Consider the following 16530-nt stretch of genomic DNA (forward strand, 5'->3'; position numbering starts at 1 on the left):
TCATCTCACAGAGTTACATCACCTTATTTCGTGGATCTGTTTGCTAACTATTTCTGTAAGATCTGAGAACAGATATTTGAATCCTATGAAGACTATAGGGCCAAAGGAAATATCCGATAACAAGAGAAAAGCTTTCTGAGAAACTTCTTTGTGTTCTGTGAAATCATCTCTCACAGGTTCTGACTTTCAGCTCAAGAAGCCTTTCGCTAGAGAGTTCTGTGTGATTGGCAAAGTGATATTTGGAAGCCCATACAGGGCTATATGGTGAAAAAAAATGTCCTCAGATGAAATCTGGAAAGAAGCTTTCTGAAAAACTGCTTAGTGTTCTGTTCATTCATCTCACAGAGTTACATGTGTATTTCGTGGATCTCTTTGTTAGCCTTATTTCTGTGGAATCTGAGAACAGATATTTGGGATCCTTTGAAGAACTATAGGGCCAAAGGAAATATCCTCCGATAACAAAGAAGATGTCTTGAAACTTCTTCGGGTTCTGTAAAATCATCTCACAGAGTTACAGCTTTCCCCTGAAGAAGCCTTTCCGCTAAGACAGTTCTTGGTAAATTTCAAAGTGATATTTGGCCATAGAGGCTACGGTGAAAAAGGAAATTTCCCTCCGATGAAATCTGGAAGAAGCTTTCTGAGAAACTCCTTAGTGTTCTGCTAATTCATCTCACAGGATTACATCTGTATTTCGTGGATTTCTTTGCTAGCCTTATTTGTGGAATCTGAGAACAGAAATTTCGACTCCCCTATGAGACTATAGGGGCCAAAGGAAATATCCTCCGATAACAAAGAAAAGCTCTGAGAAACTTCTTCAAGGTTCTGTGAAACCATCTCACAGAGTTACAGCTTTCCCCTCAGAAGCCTTTCAGTAAGACAGTTCCTGTGGAATTGTAGAAGTGATTTGGAAGCCCATAGGGCTATGGTGAAATAAGGAAATATCCTCCAATGAAACCTGGAAGAAGCTTTCTGGCTTTAGTGTTCTGTTAATTCATCTCACGAGTTACATCTGTATTTTTTTTTTTTTTTTGGATCTCTTTATAGCCTTATTTCTGTGGAATCCTGAAAACTAGATATTCCGGATAAGCTTTGAAGGCTATAGGGCCAAAGGAATATCCTCCGATAACGAGGAACAAAAAAGAAGCTTTCTGAGAAACTTTATGGGTTCACCAATGAAATCAACTCACAGAGTTACAGCTTTCCCTGAAGAAGCCTATAAGACAGTTCTTGTGGAATTGGCAAAGTGATATTTGGAAGCCATTAGGGTCTATGGTGAAAAGGAAATGTCCTCCGATGGAAACCTGGAAAGAAGCTTTCTGAGCAACTGCTTAATGTTCTGTTAATTCATCTCTGAGTTATATCTCTATTTCGTGGATCTCTTTGGTAGCCTTATTTCTGTGGAATCTGAGAACGAATATTTGGGATCCCTCTGAAGACTATAGGGCCAAAGGAAATATCCTCGAGATAACAAAGAAAAGAAGATGTAAATGGAAATTTCTTTGCGTTCTGTAGAAATCATCTCAGAGGAGTTACAGCTTTCCCCTCCAAAGAAGCCTTTCTCTAAGACACTTCTTGTGGAATTGTAAAGTGATATTTGGAAACATGGGGGCTATGGTGAAAAGGAAATATCCTCCCGATGAAACCTGGAAAAGAGCTTTCTGAGGAAACTGCTTAGTGGTCTGTTAATTCATTTCACAGAGTGACATCTGTATTTCGTGGATCTCTTTGCAAGCCTTCTTTCTGTGGAAGCTGAGAACACATATTTGATCCTATGAACTATAGGGCAAAGGAAACATGCTCCGATAACAAAGAAAAGCTTTCTGAAACTTCTTCGGTTTCTGTGTAATCACCTCACAGAGTTACAGTTTTCACCTCAAGAGAGCTTCGCTAAAGAAATTCTTGTGGAATTCGCAAAAGTGATATCTGAGCTCATAGAGGGCTATGGTGAAAAAGGAAATATCCTCAGATGAAATCTGGAAAGAAGTTTTTCTGGCTTCTTAGTGTTCTGTTAGTTCCTCACGGGGTTACATCTGTATTTCGTGGATCTCTTTGCTAGCCTTATTTCTGTGGAATGGAGGAGCAGATATTTGGATCCCTTTGAAAGCTATAGGGCCAAAAGGAAATATCCTCCGATAACAAGAGAAAGAAACTTTCGAGCTTCTTTGTGTTCTGTGAAATCATCTCACAGAGTTACACCTTTCCCCTCAAAAGCCTTTCGTTAAGACAGTTCTTCTGGAATTGGCAAAGTGATTTTTAGAGTATAGAGGGCTATGTTGAAAAGTAAATATCCTCACATGAAACATGGAAAGAAGCTTTCTGGCTTTGCTGTGTTCTGTTAAGTCATCTCACAGAATTACATCTGTATTTCATTGAATCCTCTTTGCTAGCCCCTTATTTTGTGGAATCTGAGAACAGATATTTGAATCCCTATTTAGAATATGGGGCCAAGGAAATATCCTCGATAGCACCTGAAGAAGATGTCTGGGAAACTTCTTTTGTGTTCTGTGAAATCATCTCACAGAGTTACAGATTCCCTCAAAGCCTTTCGCTTCGGAGCCAGTTCTTGTGGAATTGGCAAAGTGATGTTTGGAAGCCTTAGAGAGGGGCTATGGTGAAAAAATATCCTCAGATGAAATCTGGAAAGAAGCTTTCTGAAAAAGCTGCTTAGTGTTCTGTTAATTCATCTCACAGAGTTACATCTGTATTTCCTGGATCTCTTTGGTAGCCTTGCTTATTTCTGTGGAATCTGAGAACAGATATTTCGAATCCCTATGAGGAACTATAGGGCCAAAGGAAATATCCTGCGATAACAAAGAGAAAGAAGCTTTCAGAGAGAAACTTCTTCGGGTTCTGTGAAATCATCTCACAGAGTTTACAGCTTTCAGCTCAAGAAGCCTTTCGCTAAGAGTTCTTGTGGAATTGTAGAAGTGATATTTGGAAGCCCATAGGGGCTATGGTGAAAAAGAAATATCCTCCGATGAAATCTGAAAGAAACTTTCTGAGAAACTGCTTAGTGTTCCGTTAATTCACCTCACAGAGTTACGTCTGTATTTCCTGGATCTCTTTCATAGCCTTATTTCTGTGGAATCTGAGAACTGATATTTCAAATCCCTATGAACACTATAGGGCCAAAGGAAATATCCTCCGATAACAAAGAGAAAAGCTTTCTGAGAAAGCTTCTTTGTGTTCTGTGAAATCATCTCACAGAGTTACAGCTTTTCCCTCAAGAAGCCTTTCACTAACAGAGTTCTTGTGGAATTGGCAAAGTATTTGGAAGCCCATAGAGAGTATGGTGAAAAGCGAAATATCCTCCGATGAAATCTGGAAAGAAGCTTTCTGAGAAACTGCTTAGTGTTCTGTTAATTCATCTCACCGAGTTACATCTGTATTTCGTGGGTCTCTTTGCTAGCCTTATGTCTGTGGAATCTAAGAACAGATATTTCAGATCCCTATGAAGACTATAGAGGGCTAAACTGATATATCCTCCGATAAAAGAGAACAAGCTCTCTGATAAACTTCACCGGGTTCTGTGAAATCATCTCACAGAGTTACAGCTTTACCCTCAAGAAGCCTTCCTTCAAAAGACAGTTCTTGTGGAGATTGGCAAAGTGATATTTGAAGCCCATTGAGGGCTAGGTGAAAAAGGAAATATCCTCGATAAAATCTGGAAAGAAGATTTCTGAAAACTACTTAGTGTTCTGTTAATTCATCTCACAGAGTTACATCTGTATTTCGTGCATCTCTTTGCTAGCCTTATTTCTGTGGAATGGGAGAACAGATATTTGAATCACTATAGAAGACTATAGGACCAAAGGAAATATCCTCCGATAACAGAGAGAAAAGCTTTCTGAGAAGCTTCTTTGGTGGTCTGTGAAATCATCTCACAGAGTTACAGCTTTCCCCTCCAAAGCCTTTCGCTAAAGACAGTTCTTGTGGAATTGCAAAGTGATATTTATGGAAGCCCATAGGGCTATGGTGAAAAAGGAAATATCCTCCGATGAAATCTGGAAAGAAGCTTTCTGAGAAACTGCTTAGTGTACTGTTAATTCATCTGACAGAGTTACATCGTATTTCGTGGATCTGTTTGCTAGCCCTGATTTCTGTGGAATCTGAGAAAGGATATTTTGAATCCCTATAAAGAGACTATAGGGCCAAAGGAAACATGCTCCGATAACAAAGAGAAAAAAGCTTTCTGAGAATCTTCTTCTGATTCTGTGTAATCATCTCACCCGAGTTATAGTTTTCACCTCAAGAAGCCTTTCGCTAAAGAAATTCTTGTGGAATTCCCAAAGTATCTGGAAGCCCATAGAGGAGCTATGGCGATAAAGGAAATATCCTCAGATGAAATCTGGAGAGAAGCTTTCTGAGAAACTGCTTAGTGTTCTGTTAATTTCATCTCAGAGAGTTACATCTGCATTTCGTGGATCTCTTTGCTGGCCTTATTTCTGTGGAATCAGGAGAACAGATATTTAGGATCCTTTGAAAACTATAGGGCCAAATGAGAGAAATATCTCGATAACAAAGAGAGAAAGATGCTTTCCTGAGAAACTTCTTTCTCTGTTCTGTGGAAATCATCTCTGAGTTACAATTTCCCTGAAAAAAGCCTTTCGATGAAATGGTTCTTCTGGAATTGGCAAAGTGATTTTGGAAGGCCATAGGGCTATGTTGAAAAAGTAAATATCCTCAGATGAAATCTGGAAAGAAGCTTTCTGAGAAACTGCTTAGTGTTGTATTAATTCATCTCACAGAGTTACAATTGTATTTCGTGGATCTCTCTGATAGCCTTATTTCTGTGGAATATGAGAACAGATATTTCTGATCCCTTTGAAGACTATAGGGCCAAAGGAAATATCCTCCGATAAAAAAAGAGAAAGAAGATGTCTGGGAAACTTCTTTGTGTTCTGTGAAATCATCTCACGGAGTTACAGCTTTCCCCTCAAGAAGCCTTTTGCTAAGACAGTTCTTGTCGATTTGGGAAAGTGATATTTGGAAGCCCATAGAGGGCTATAGTGAAAAAGGAAATATCCTCGATGTAACCTGGAAAGCTTGCTGAGAAGCTACTTAGTGTTCTGTGAATACATGTCACAGAGTTACATCTGCATTTCGTCGATCTCTTTGCTAGCCTTATTTCTGTGGAATCTGAGAACAGATATTTAGAATCCATGAAGACTATATGAGGCCAAAGGAAATATCCTCAAATAGAAAGGAAAAGCTTTCTAGAAACTTCTTTGGGTTCTGTGAAATAATCTCACAGAGTTAGCTCATCTCAAGAACGCTTTCCTTCAAAGACAGTTCTTTTGGAATTGTAAAGTGATGTTGGAAGCCCTTAGAGGGCTATGAGTGGAAAAAAGGAAATATCCTCAGCTGAAACCTTTAAAGCTTTCTGAAAAACTGCTTAGTGTTCTGTTAATTCATCACAGAGTTATATCTGTATTTCGTGGAAATCTTTGCTAGCCTTATATCTGTGGAATCTGAGAACACATATTTCCGGATCCCTATGAAGACTATAGGGCCAAAATATCCTCCCGATAACAAGAGAAAAGCTTTCTGAGAAACTTCTTTGGGTTCTGTGGAAATTATCTCTCAAATTTATAGCTTTCCCCTCAAGCCTTCAGCTAAGAGATTTCTTTGGAATTAGCAAAGTGATATCTAGTAGCCCATAGAGGGCTATGGTGAAAAAGGAAGTATCCTCCGATGAAATCTGGAAAAAGCTTCCTGAGAAACTGCTTAGTGTTCTGTTAATTTAACTCACAGTTACATCTGTATTTCGTGGATCTCTTTGCCTGCCTTATTTCTGTGGAATCTGAGAACAGATGTTTCGGATGGCACTTTGAAGACTATAGGCCAAGGGAATATCCTCGATATGAAGAAAGAAGCTTTCTGAGAGCACTTCTTTGTGTTCTGTGAAGTCATCTTAAGTAACAGCTTTCCCTCAGAAGCCTTCGCTAAGACAGTTCTTGTGGAATTGGCAAGTGACATTTGGAAGCCATAGGGGCTATGGTGAAAAGGAAATATCCTCCGATGAAATCTGGAAAGAAGCTTTCTGAGAAACTGCTTTAGTGTTCTGTTGTTCATCTCACAGAGTTACATCTGTATTCGTGTATCTTTACTTTAGCCTTATTTCTGTGGAATCACAAAGAACAGATGTTTGAATCCCCTATGAAGACTATAGGGCCAAAGGAAATATCCTCCGATAACAAAGAGAAGCTTTCCTGAGAAACTTCTTCAGGTTCATGTGAAATCATCTCCTTAGAGTTACAGCTTTCACCTCAAAGAGTCTTTAAGCTAAGAGAGTTCTTGTGGAATAATAGTGATATCTGAGAGCCCATAGAGACTCACGGTGAAAAAGCAAGTATCCTCAGTAGAAATCTGGAAAAGCTTTCTGAGAAACTGCTTAGTGTTCTGTTAATTCACCTCCACAGAGTTACATCTGTATTTCGTGGATCTCTTTGCTAGCCTTATTTCTGTGGAATATGAGAACAAATATTTCAAATCCTAGGGCAGGGGCCAAAGGAAATATCCTCCAATAACAAAGAGAGAAAAGCTTTCTGAGAAACTTCTTTGTGTTCTGTGAAATCATCTCAGAGAGTTACAGCTTTGCCCTCAGGAAGCCTTTCGGTAAGACAGTTCTTGTCCAATTGGCAAAGTGATATTTGGAAGCCCATAGAGGGCTATGGTGAAAAAGAAATATCCTCCGATGAAATCTAGAAATAAGCTTTTCTGAGAAACTGCTTAGTGTTCTGTTAATTCATCTCCACAGAGTTACATCTGTATTTTCGTGGATCTGCTTTGCTAGCCTTATTTCTGTGGAATCTGAGAACAGATATTTCGGATCCCTTTGAAGACTATAGGGCTAAAGGAACTATCTTCCGATAACAAGAAAGAAGCTTTCTGAGAAACTACTTTGTGTTCATGAAATCAGCTCACAGAGTTACCTTCCCCCTCAGAAGCCTTTCTTCAAGACAGTTCTTGTGGAGATTTGCACAGTGATATTTGGAAGCCCTTTGAGGTTTATGGTGAAAAAAGGAAATATACTCCGATGAAATCTGGAAAGAGGTTTCTGAGGGGTGGATAGTGTTCATTATTCATCTCACAGAGTTATATCTGTATTTCTTGGATCTCTTTTGCTGTACTTATTTCTGTGGAATCTGAGAACAGATATTTCGGATCCCTTTGAAGAGTATATATGGCCAAAATATCCTCCGATAACAAAGAGAAAAGAAGCTGTCTGAGAAACTTCTTTGTGTTCTGTCAAATCATCTCACAGAGTTACAGCTTTCACCTCCAAAGAAACCTTTCGCTAAGAGAGTTCTAGTGGAAATCATAAAGTGATATTTGGAAGCCAATAGAGGGCTATGGTGAAAAGGAAATATCCTCAGATGAAATCTGGAAAAAGCTCTGAGAAACTGTTCAGTGTTCTGTTTATTCATCTCCAGAGTTACATCTGTATTTCGTGGATCTCTTTACTTCTTGCTTATTTCTACCTTGGAATCTGAGAACAGATATTTCGGATCCTTTGAAGACTATAGGGCAAAGGAAATATCCTGCGATAACAAAGAGAAAGAAGATGTCTGGGAAACTTTTGTGTTCTGTGAAATCATCTCACAGAGTTACAGCTTCCTCAGAAGCCTTTCGCTAAGACAGTTTTTGTGGAATTGGCAAAGTGATATTTGGAAGCCCATAGGGGCTATGGTGAAAAAAGGAATTATCCTCTGATGATATCTGGAAGGAAGAAGCTTTCCTGAGAAACTGCCCAGGTGTTCTGTTAAGTCGTCTCACAGGATTACATCTGTATTTCGTGGATCTCTTTGCTAGCCTTATTTCTGTGGAATCTGAGAACGAACATTTCCGAATCCTATGAGACTATAGGGGCCAAAGGAAATATCCTCCGATAACAAAGAGAAAAGCTTTCCGAGAAACTTGTTTGTGTTCTATGAAATCATCTCACGGAGTTACAGATTTCCCCTTAAGAAGCCTTTCGCTAAGACAGTCCTTGTGGAAATGGCAAAGTGACATTTGGAAGCCGACAGAGGGCTATGGTGAAAAAATAAATATCCTCCGATGAAATCTGGAAAGAAGCTTTCTGAGAAACTGCTTAGTGTTCTGTTCATTCATTCTACAGAGTTACATCTGCATTTCGTGGATCTCTTTGCTAGCCTTATTTCTGTGGAATCTGAGAACAGATATTTCTTATCCCTTTGAAGACTATAGGGCCAAAGGAAATAACCTCCGATAACAACGAGAAAGAAGCTTTCTGAGAAACTTCTTCAGGTTCTGTGAAATCATCTCACAGAGTTATAGCTTTCACCTCAAGAAAACTTTCGCTAAGAGAGTTCTTGTGGAATTGGCAAAGTGATATTTGGAAGCCCATAGAGGTCTATGGTGAAAAAGGAACTGTCCTCAGATGAAATCTGGAAAGAAGCTTTCTGAGAAACTGCTTCGTGTTCTGTTAACTCATCTCACAGAGTTACATCTGTATTTCGTTGATCTCTTTGCTAGCCTTATTTCTGTGGAATCTGAGAACAGATATTTCGGATCCCATTGAAGACTATAGGGCCAAAGGAAATATCCTGCGATAACAAAAAGAAAGAAGATGTCTGGGAAACTTTTTTGTGTTCTGTGAAATCATCTCACAGAGTTACAGCTTTCCCCTCAAGAAGCCTTTCGCTAAGAGAGTTCCTGTGGAATTTGCCCAGTGATATTTGCAAGCCCCTAGAAGGCTATGGTGAAAAGGAAATATCCTCAGATGAAATCTGAAAGAAGCTTTCTGAGAAACTGCTTAGTACCCTGTTAATTCATCTCCCAGAGATACACCTGTATTTAGTGGATCCTCTGCTATAGCCTTATTTCTGTGGAATCTGAGAACAGATATTTCGATCCCGCTTGAAGGACTATAGGGCCAAAGGAAATGTCTGTGATAACAAAGAGAAAGAAGATGTCTGAAACTTTGTGTTCCCAGGAAATCATCTCACAGAGTTACAGCTTTCCCCTCAAGAAGGCTGCCAAGACAGTTCTCTTGTGGAATTGGCAAAGTGATATTTGGCTTCCATAGAGGGTTAGCGGTGAAAAAGAAAATATCCTCAGATGGAAATCTGAAACAAGCTTTCTGAGAAACTGCTTAGTGTTCTGTTAATTCAGATCACAGAGTTACATCTCTCTTTCAGATCTCTTTAAGGCCTTTTTCTGTGGAATCTGAGAACAGACATTTCAAATCCCTATGAAGACTATGAAATAAAGGAAATATCCTCCTCGATAACAAAGAGAAAGAAGCTTTCCGAGAAACTTCTTTTCAGGGTTCTGCGGAATCATCCACAGAGTTACAGCTTTCACCTCAAGAAGCCTTTCGCTAAGACTGTTCTTGTCGAATTGGCAAGTGATATTTGGAAGCCCGTATGAGGGCTGCGTGAAAAAGGAAATATCCTTTCACATGAAATCTGGAAAGAAGCTTTCTGAGAAACTGCTTTGTTCTGTGTAATCATCTCACAGAGTTGCCAGGCTTTCCCTCAGCCTTTCGCTAAGAGAGTTCTTGTGGAATTCGACAAGGATATCTGGAAGCCCATGAGGTCTACGGGTGAAAAGGAAATATCCTGATGAAATCTGGAAAGAAACTTTATGAGATACTGCTTAGTGTTCTGTTAATTTATCTCACAGAGTTACACCTGTATTTCTGTGGGATCTCTTTAAGGCCTTATTTGTGTGGAATAGGAGAACAGTATTTCGGATCCATTTGAAGACTATAGGGCCAAGGGAAATATCCTCCTCGATAACAAAGAGAAAGAAGCTTTCAGAGAGACTTCTTTGTGTTCTGTGAAATCATCTAACCGAGTTACAGCTTTCCCCTCAAGAAAGCCTTTCGCTAAGACAAATTCTTTTGTGGAAATGGCAAAGTGGATATTTGGAAGCCCACAGAGGGCTATGGTGAAAAAGGAAATATCCTCCGAAGAAATCTGGAAAGAAGCTTTCTGAGAAACTGCTTAGTGTTCTGTTCATTCATTCTACAGAGTTACATCTGCATTTCGTGGATCTCTTTCCTAGCCATATTTCTGTGGAATCTGAGAACAGATAATTTTTATCCCTTTGAAGACTATAGGGCCAAAGGAAATAACTCCCGATAACAAAGAGAAAGAAGCTTGAGAAACTTCTCCTCGGTTCTGTGAAATCACCTCACAGAGTTAGCCACCTCAAGAAACCTTTCGCTAAGAGAGAGTTCTTGTGGAATTGGCAAGTGATATTGGAAGCCCATCGAGGGCTATGGTGAAAAAGGAAATATCTGAAGGAAATCTGGAAAGAAGCTTGAGAGAAACTGCTTAGTGTTCTGTCAATTCATCCACAGAGTTAAGATCTGTATTTCTCGTGGATCTCTTTGCTAACCTTATTTCTGTGGAATCTGAGAACAGATATTTGATCCCTTTGAGGGATTATAAGGCTGTGAGGAAATTATCCTCCGATAACAAAGAGAAAGAAGATGTCTGGGAAACTTCTTTGGGTTCTGTGAAATCATCTCAGGCAGTTACAGCTTTCCCCTCAAGAAGCTCAAGACACTTGTTGTGGAATTGGCAAAGTCATATTTGGATGCCCATGAGGGATATGGGTGAAAGGAAATATCCTCAGATGAAATCTGAAAGAAGCTTTCTGGAGAAACTGCCTTGTGTTCTGTTAATTCATCTCACAGAGTTACATCTGTATTTCTGTGGATCTCTTTGCTAGCCTTATTTCTGTGGAATCTGAGAGCAGATATTTCGATCCCATTGAAGACTATAGGGCCAAAGGAAATATCCTATGCATAACAAGGAGAAAGATGATGTATGGGAAACTTTGTGTTCTGTGAAATCATCTCACAGAGTTACAGTCTCCTCAAGCCTTCGCTAATACAGTTCTTGTCGAATTGGCAAAGTGATATTTAAGTCATGAGGGCTAGTGGTGAAAAGGAAAATATCCTCAGATGAAATCTGGAAAGAAGCTTGAGAAACTTTAGTGTTCTTATTAATTCATCTCACAGAGTTACATCTGTATTTCATGATCTCTTTGCTAGCCTTATTTGTGTGGAATCTGAGAACAGACATTTCAATCCCTCATGAAGACTATAGGGCCAAAGGAAATATCCATAACAAAGAGAAGAAGCTTCATGTCTCGGGTTCTGTGAACATCCTTACAGAGTTATAGCTTACCTCAAGAAGCCTGGAGCAAGACTGTTCTTGCTCTAATTGCAAAGTGATATTTGGAAGCCCTTAGACTGCTATGGTGAAAAAGGGAAATATCCTCCTATGAAACCTGGAAGGAAGCAGTTCTGAGAAACTACACTATTGTTCTGTTAATTCATCTTACAGAGGTACATCTGTACTTCGTGGATCTCGGCTAGCATTATTTCTGTGGAGACTGAGAACAGATATATCGTGATCCCTATGAAGACTATAGGGCTAAAGGAAATATACTCCGATAACAAAGAGAAAGAAGCTTTTGAGCAACTTTGTGTTCTTGTGAAATCATCTCACGAGTTACAGCTTTCTCCTCAAGAAGACTTCGCTAAGACATTTCTTATCTAATTAAAAGCGGATAGTTTAAAAGCCCATAGAGGGCTATGGTGAAAAGGAAATATCCTCAGATGAAACCTGAAAGAAGTTTGAGTAAAACCGCTTAGTGTTCTGTTAATCATCTCACAAGCATCTGCATTTCAGGATCAATTTGCTAGCCTTTATTTCTGTGGAATCTGAGAACAGATATTCTCTGAATTCCTATGAAGACTATAGGGCCAAAGGAAATATCCCTCCGGATAACAAAGAGAAAGAGCTTTCTGAGAAAACTTCTTCGGTTCTGTGGAAATCCACTCATAGAGTTTAAGAAGCCACCGCCCTTCTGATAAGACAAATTCTTGTGGAATTGGCAAAGTGATATTTGGAAGCCCATAGAGGGCTATGGCAGTGCGAAATATCCTCAGGATGAAATCTGGAGGCAAGATTTTGGAGAAACTGCTTAGTGTTCTGTCAATTCACATCTCACAGTGTTACACCATGTATTTTGTGATCTCTTGCTAGCCTTATTTCTGTGGATCTGAGAACAGATGATTTCTTATCCCTTTGAAGACTATAGGGCCAAAGGAAATATCCTCCAATAACAAAGAGAAAGAAGCTGTCTGGAGAAACTTCTTTGCCTTTGAAATCATCTCACAGAGTTACAGCTTTCTCCCCTCAAGAAGCTCTTCACTAAGACAGTTCTTGCCGAATTGGCAAAGTGATATTGGGAAGCCCATAGAGGGCTATGGTGAAAAAAGGAACATGCCCTATGAAATCTGAAAGCAGCTTGAGAAACTGCTTAGTGTTCTCTTTAATTCATCCTCATGAGTTACATCTGTGGCCTCAGCGGATCTCTTTAAGCAGCCTTTATTTCTATGGAATCTGACAACAGATATTTCAACTGCAGCACTTAGGGCCAAAGAAATATCCTCCCGATAAAAGAGAAAGAAGCCCTGAGAAACTTTTGTGTTCTGTGAAATCATCTCACAGAGTTACAGCTTTGCCCTCAAGAGGCCTTTCGCTAAGCACAGTTCCGTGGAATTTGCACAGTGATATTTCAAAGCCCTGAGTGTAATGGTGAAAAGAAATATCCTCCATGAAATCTGGAAAGAAGGTTTCTGGAGAAACTGCTTTGGTTCTGTTAATCTTTTCATCTCACAGAGTTACATCTGTGCTCTTGAGCTGTTTGCTACCCCTTATTTCTGTGGAATCTGAGAACAGATACTTCGGATACCTTGAAGACTATAGGCGCAAGGAAACATCCCGCATAACAAAGAGAAAGAAGATGTTCTGGGAACCTTTTTTGTGTTCTGTGAATCATCTGTTAGAAAGTTACAGCTTTCCCTCAAGAAGCCTTTCGCTAAGACAGTTCTTGTGGAAATGGCAAGTGTGATATTTCAGCCCCTTAGAGGGTTATGGCAGTGCTGGAAATATCGTCTCGATGAAAATCTGAAAGAAGCTTCCGAGAAACGCTTTAGTGTTCTTTCTGGTCCATTCTGTTAGTATTTACATCTTACTGTGATCTCTTTCCTAGCCTGCCTTGGGAATCTATGGAAGAGATATTTCAACTCAGTAATTTAGGGCCAAAGAAATAACCTGGCTATAACAAAGAGAAAGAAGCTTTCTGAGAAACTTCTTCGGGTTCTGTGGTAAAATCATCATCACAGAGTTACAGCTTTCACCTCAAGAACTTTTCGCTAAGAGTTCTTGTGGAATTGGCAAAAGATACTGGGAAGCTCTTAGAGGGCTACAGAAAAGGAAATTTCCCTCAGATGAAATCTGGAAAGAAGCTTTATGAGAAACTGCTTAGTGTTCTGTTAATTCTCATCTCACAGAGTTACATCTGTATTTCAGGGATCTCTTTGTTAACCTTATTTCTGTGGAATCTGAGAACAGATATTTTGATCCTTTGAAGACTGAGTAGGCCAGAGGAAATATCCTAAGATAACAAAGAGAAAGAAGATGTCTGGGAAACTCCTTGTGTTCTGTGAAATCATCTCACAGAGTTACAGCTTTCCCCTCAAGATGCCTTTCGCTAAGACAGTTCTTGTGGAATTGGCAAAGTGATATTTGGAAGCCCATAGAGGGCTATGAAAAATATCCTCAAAATGAAATCTGAAAGAAGCTGAGAAACTGCTTAGTGTTCTGTTAATTCATCTCACAGAGTTACATCTCTATTTCTGTGGATCTCTTTGCTAGCCTGTTTTCTGCGGGAATCTGAGAACAGATTAATCCCTATGAAGACTATAAGGCCAAAGGAAATATCCTCCATAACAAAGAGAAAGAAAGCCTGAAACTTCTTTTGTTCTGTGAAATCATCTCAGAGTTACAGGCTTCCCCTCAAGAAGCTAAGACAGTTCTTGTGGAATTGGCAAAGTGATATTTGGAAGCCCATAGAGGGCAGAAAAGGAATTATCCTCTGATGAAATCTGAGAGAAGGTTTCGGAGAAACTGCTTTGTGTTCTGTGAAATCATCTCACACAGTTACAGGTTCCCCAAGAAACCTTTCTGCTAAGAGAGTTTCTGTGGAATTCACAAAGGATATCTCAAGTCTATAGAGGCCTAGGGGTGAAAAAGAAACATCCTCCCATGCAATCTGGAAAGAAACCACGAGAAACTGGTTAGTGTTCTGTTAATTTATCTCATTGAGTTTCTATTTCGTGGATCTCTTTGCTAGCCTTATTTCTATGGAATAGGAGTAAACTAATATTTCGATCCATTTGAAGACTATGGGCCAAAGGAAATATCCTCCGATAACAAAGAGAAAGAAGATTTATGAGACTTTGTGTTCTGTGAAATCATCTCACAGAGTTACAGCTTTCCCTCAAGAAGCCTTTTCGCTAAGATAGTTCTTGTGGAATTTCCATATGATATTTGGATGCCCATAGAGGGTTATGGTGAAAAAGGAAATATCCTCCGATGAAATCTGGAAAGAAGCTTTCTGAGAAACTGCTTAGTTTTCTGTTAATTCATCTCACAGAGTTACATCTGTATTTCGTGTATCTCTTTGCTAGCCTTATTTCTGTGGAATCTGAGAACAGATATTTCGATCCCTTTCTGGGCACTATAGGGCCAGCGGAAATATCATCCGACAAGAAAGAGAAAGAAGCTGTCTGAGAAACTTCTTTGTGTTCTGTAAAAATCATCTCACAGAGTTACAGCTCCTCAAGAAGCCTTTCATAAGACAGTTCTTGTCGAATTGGCAAAGTGATATTTGGGCCATAGAAGGCTAAGGTGAAAAGGAAATATCCTCCGAAGAACTGAAAGAAGCTTTCTGAGAACTGCTTAGTGTTCTCTTTAATTCATCCCACAGAGTTACATCTGTATTTCGATCTCTTGGTAGCCTTATTTCTGTAAAAATCTAAGAACAGATATTTCGGATCCATTTGAAGACTAGGTCAAAGGAAATATCCTCCGATAACTAATAGAAAGAAGTTGAGAGACTTCTTTGTTCTGTGAAATCATCTCACAGAGTTACAGCTTTCCTCAGGAAGCCTTTCACAAGATAGTTCTGTGGAAATGGCAAAGTGATATTTGGAAGCCCATAGAGGGCTATGGTGAAAAAGGAAATATCCTCCGATGAAATCTGGAAAGAAGCTCTGGAGAAACCGCAGAGTGTTCTGTTCATTCATTCCCACAGAGTTAGCACCTGCATTTCCTCGTGGATCTCTTTCCTAGCCTTATTTCTGTGTAATCTGAGAACAGATATTTCTTATCCCTTTGAAGACTATAGGGCCAAAGGAAATAACCTCCGATAACAAAGAGAAAGAAGCTTTGAGAAACTTCTGGAATTCTGTGAAATCATCTCACAGAGTTACAGCCACCCCAAGAAACCTTTCAAAACAGTTCTAGGAATTGGCAAAGTGATATTGGGAAGCCCATAGAGGGCTATGGTGAAAAGGAAATATCCTCAGATGAAATTCAAGAAGCTTGAGAACTGCTTAGTGTTCTATTAATTCATCTCACAGAGCACCTGTATTTCTTTTGGATCTCTTTGCTAACCTTATTTCGTAGATTCTGAGAACAGATATTTCGGATCCCTTTGAAGACTATAGGGCCAGAGGAAATATCCTCCGATAACAAAGAGAAAGAAGATGTCTGGGAACTTTTGTGTTCTGTGAAATCATCTCACAGAGTTACAGCTTTCCCCTCAAGAATCCTTTCGCTAAGACAGTTCTTGTGGAATTGGCAAAGTGATATTTGGAAGCCCATAGAGGGCTACGGTGAAAAAGGAAATATCCTCAGATGAAATCTGGAAAGAAACCTTCTGAGAAACTGCTTAGTGTTCTGTTAATTCATCTCCCAGAGTTACATCTGTATTTCGTGGATCTCTTTGCTAGCCTTATTTCTGTGGAATCTGAGAACAGAGATTTCGGATCCCATTGAAGAATATAAGGCCAAAGGAAATATCCTCGGATAACAAAGAGAAAGAAGCTTTCCGAGAAACTTCTTCGGGTTCTGTGAAATCATCTCACAGAGTTAAAGCTTTCAATTCAAGAAGCCTTTCGCTAAGACTGTTCTTGTCGAATTGGCAAAGTGATATTTGGAAGCCCATAGAGGGCTATGGTGAAAAAGGAAATATCCTCCGATGAAATCTGGAGAGAAGGTTTCTGAGAAACTGCTTTGTGTTCTGTGAAATCATCTCACAGAGTTACAGCTTTCCCCTCAAGAAGCCTTTCGCTAAGACAGTTCTTGTGGAAATGGCAAAGTGATATTTGGAAGCCCATAGACGGCTATGGTGAAAAAGGAAATATCCTCTGATGAAATCTGGAAAGAAGCTTTCTGAGAAACTGCTTAGTGTTCTGTTCATTCATTCCAAAGAGTTACATCTGCATTTCGTGGATCTCTTTCCTAGCCTTACTTCTGTGGAATCTGAGAACAGATATTTCTTATCACTTTGAAGAATATAGGGCCAAATGAAATAACCTCCGATAACAAAGAGAAAGAAGCTTTCTGAGAAACTTCTTCGGGTTCTGTGAAATCATCTCACAGAGTTACAGCTTTCACCTCAAGAAACCTT

At 39.5% G+C, this 16530-nt stretch overlaps 1 pseudogene; it reads left to right on the forward strand.

The window, feature by feature from the left end:
* Positions 1 to 7909: 7909 nt before the first annotated feature.
* LOC116272595 lies at positions 7910 to 16271 on the forward strand (annotated as a pseudogene).
* The last annotated feature ends 259 nt before the right edge of the window (positions 16272 to 16530 follow it).

This window comes from Papio anubis, unplaced genomic scaffold (genome assembly GCF_008728515.1).
Source record: "Papio anubis isolate 15944 unplaced genomic scaffold, Panubis1.0 scaffold1324, whole genome shotgun sequence".
NCBI lineage: Eukaryota > Metazoa > Chordata > Mammalia > Primates > Cercopithecidae > Papio > Papio anubis.